Below are 4,281 nucleotides of genomic sequence, written 5' to 3'. Positions count from 1 at the left end.
TGATAATTGAAAGGTGAGGTTTCCAAAATGTCATTACTATTTTTATTGCTTGACATGTTGGCTCTGTCTCGGATTCTTCAGATAAGCTGCATTCTGTCATCTAAAATTCCACAACAGGCTACCTTGCAATGTCATATTACAGAGAGGGGCGGGGCAAATACACTAAAGGGAGATGTGACACAGACAAGAAAAATACGGTTCTCAAAATGGTGGGAGAAGACATGCAGTGGGTGGAAAAAAGCACTCAATTTGCAATCAGGTGATTTGGTTTTAAATCCAGGCTCGTTACTTTTTTAGCTCCTGTCTCTAGCTTCAATTTCATCCTTAAAATGTGAGTGATTAAATCTAGCTATCAGGGTTTGTAGACTTTATTGAGAGAAAATCTGTATAAATGTTTTGTAAACAGTTAAGCAATACACAAATATAATGTTCCATTAGCTATGGGTTTGTCTGTGCTATTAAAAATTAAAAATTAAGGCCATGAAGTCATAAAATGTCAAGACTAGAATATTCCTTGTTGATTGTCTTATTTTAATCTAATCACCTCATTTTGTAAAAGGGGCAAAGTTTTTATTATTATTATTACTATTTTAATTTAACAACCATTTATTGATCTTCTCTATGAGCCGGAATCAGTGCTGAAGGTAGGGAAACAAAGTTTATTAACAGGAATCCCTAGAGGAGTTAAGATCCAGGACAAGGAAGCATTTGCCCAAGGTTTTACAGCTAGAGGCTTAGGAGCTGGGAATAAGATCAATAGAATCCTCATCTCCTAAGCTCCTGCTCAGGACACTTTGCTTTCATCGCCCCTGTATTAAGGCTTCTTCACCTGCTGAAAATCACAGGAATATATTTAAGATATTGTAAAACGTTAAAATTACCAACCACTGCTCCTCCAGACAAATGCCACTTTGTATCTCAGATTAACCCAGCCTAGTTCAGGGCGCTATGAACAAAGCAAATGCCTGGTTGCTCATTAGAGTAGATAACATATCTCTGTCCCTGTTTAGCACTTATTTTTGGGGGGATGCTGTTCCAGATCCTCAAAATGCCAAAAGCCCTGGACCAGCCTCATTAGTTTGCTGCCATCTCCTCATATAAACATGCTCCCTTGCACCAAACTTTTTAGTCACATTGAAGTTTTGGAATACTTTTATATTCTTCTTCACTTCTGCATATACTTCCCAGTTCCTGGAATTCCTTTTCCCCTCTTCTCTATGTGGCAAATTATTCATTTCTAAAGAACTGAATTCATGATGCTTTCCCAGACTTCCCCAGGCAGGCTCCACACCTCCACATTCCAGAGCACTTTGTTACAAGCAATAGTATAGCCTTCAGCATGATGCATCGTAATTATGCTTTGCCATGTCTGCCTGGCCCATTCATTTATTGATTCAACAAACATTTATTGATTTCCCATTCTGTGCCAATCACTCAATTTGCACCATGGATTCAGGAATCAGAAAGTAGATACCTTGTCTTCCAGGAGCTTACAACTTGATTACTGATATGGGAGAAAAGATACTATAGTGTGGACATGCTGATAACCTGAGTGCATACTCCATTAAACTAGAAAACCAAAGCAAGCTGCAGGCTTGAGTTAAATAAATGTTAAAGTTGGTATAGATATTCCCATAGATGTATTGAATCCTCAGGAATGGACAATTATCATACCTATAGGGCAGAAGTTCCAAAATATTTACCTCTGGCCCAGACCTCTGTCTTGAACTCCAGATAAATGGTTTCAGCTCCTTCCAAACATCTTCATTTGAAAGTTCCATAAAAATACTAAAGTTCTCATGATCACATTAGCAAGTTAATAGATTGCATCTATTATCTAATTATTTTAATTTCAGAAATAAATAGAAACATTCTTTAATTTCCCTATGAAGTGAAACTACAAATAGAGTACTTAGAAATACAGGTAAAATAAAAAATAAAATTAAAAATGACAATGGATTTTTATCAAATATGAAGTAAAACAAAACCCTTTCTTGGCTCTTGAATCATAAAGAAGAGCCTTACAGTGAGTGAATTCTACATCAAGGGACAGTCCGTTTTCCTATAAAGAGTCACATTTGGTCTCTGTCATACATCTTTTGTTTTTCTTTTTTGTTTTATGGTCTCTATCACATATACTTCTTTGTTACAACCTTTTAAAATTGTAAAAATCATTCTAGGGTCAAAAACAGGCTGCTTCTGCCAAATTCGGCCTGTCTGCCATAGTCTGCTAACTCCATTTTATGTAATTATAAATAACAAGACCTGCATGAAGAAACCAACAAAAACATTATTACGAATGAAGTTCCCAAAAGGTATGACTTTGGATGTATTTACAACTTTTAATTCCCTAATCTACCACCAGCAATATATTTTATCAATCCCCTGATAGATTTAGCCAAAGCAGAGCTGACAAAATTAAATTAGTCTAAAAAACTAATCATTTTCATTGTCTAACTTACAGACTTATCCAGTGAGTTTAAAGCATCCATCCAGCCTACATGTTGGGGGACCCAAAAATTACCTTGGAGTGCCCAAGAATTAGTAAACTAACTCCAAAACCTACCTCTACTTGTAGCCTTTCTCTGTAACCAGCAGACCTGGCATCAAGCAAGCCCTTTCCTATCCAGCTCTCACCTTTGGCTTTCTACAAGTAACCTGTGTTCCTTCTAATTCTAGATTTTCCTACACTCAACTGTAAGTGTTTTGAATTTGCTAATTGTAGCAAACTTTAAGTTCCAAGAAGCAGCCACGGTGTTTCTGTCAGGCTTGAGGGAGAACCCTTGAGGATCCTAGCCATGTGACCTTCAGAGTGTCTAGTCCACACTGAGGTGTTTCTCACAACAGCCAGAAGCCATCCAAAGAGAAAATGTAGCTCAGAGGTGAGGAGGGAAAATAAGCATTCGTAGATACAACAAGAGAATCTAACCATTAATTCGGAGAACTTGGGGAAGAAATTTTAAGTCCATAGTGAGGGGATGAAACTAGAGTTTAAGAACTGAGAAGTCCAAGAATAGATTGGGGGAAAAGATATGAAGCTGGAAAACTGAAGAAGTACCAGACCTAGGCTATTAGCAACTCCACTGTGCCAGGACTTGCTTCCTTCTAGGGTGTGGATTAAGGCACATTTTAATGCAAGAGGTCACAGGGTTCATCCAAGAAGTCTCTGTAATGGAAATCTGGAAATACAAGGCAGAAAAATGATTCTTCAGGGAAGAGCCTGGGCTCTCTCTTTCAGCTACTATCTAGAACCCATACTTTTAACTCACTTACTTTTAATAATAATGGCAATAATAAATTTATAAGTTATTTTGATTATCTACCACTTTAATGCAATTAATTGTAAGATTATTTTAAAGATAAAACAATTCTTGTCCAACACTCTTATCAACACAGGAATCCTCACCCTACCAACCTCTGACAATATGGTACTCACTCCATATGTTTTATGACTATGGATGGGGACCTCACGACTCCTCAAGGTAAGGGAGGATATAAGCAAATGAACAAAAAAGGGATTCTAACAAAAGAAAATTTTTTTCCTAAATAAGTTCTTAGAATCCCTCCTTCATAAATTACTTCAGTCTCCTTTCATATCAAATAAGGGAATTCAGCTGGAGCAGTGCTTCCTGGGAATTATTTTAGCTCAAAAATGCAATCACTTTTTAAATTTTGTGACATTAGAATAAGCTAATTCCTCTCTCACATGAAAGCTATGTTAGTCATCTTGAACAGGCTTAGACACTACAGGATCTTCAGTAAGTAAATATCCAGAGTGCTGTTCTCTGGATGTAAGCCTAGTGACATGATTATATTCTCACTTTTGCTTTTGATGACTACTTTTCAACTGAATTCCTTAGCTTGGTAGATCTCAAAATTTGGTATGCCTCAGAATCACTTAGTGGACTTGTTAAAGTATACCGTGTCTGTCCCCGATCCCTTCTACCAAGTTTCTGATTTAATTGTTCTGGGTAGAGCACAAGGTTTGTCATTTGCCATATGATGTTGATGTTTCTAGTCAAGGAGCCACACTTTTAAGGACTATTGCCTTAGTTTTCTTTATAGAAATTTAAGTCAGATGTTGATTATGTATTTCCCCAACTAATTTTTAATGTAAATGAAAGTTTTAAATTTTAGGCCTGTCATCATCATCATCATCATCATTATTATTATTTTATGTTTTAACCTATTGTTCTATTCATTCATATCTTTAGGAAGAGCATTGGACCTGGAATGGAAAGAACTAAATCCAAGTTCTGGGTTTGACTTTACTAGCTCTGT

The sequence above is a fragment of the Saimiri boliviensis genome, chromosome 4 (assembly GCF_048565385.1).
Source record: "Saimiri boliviensis isolate mSaiBol1 chromosome 4, mSaiBol1.pri, whole genome shotgun sequence".
Lineage (NCBI taxonomy): Eukaryota > Metazoa > Chordata > Mammalia > Primates > Cebidae > Saimiri > Saimiri boliviensis.
This window is presented reverse-complemented; position numbering follows the sequence as displayed.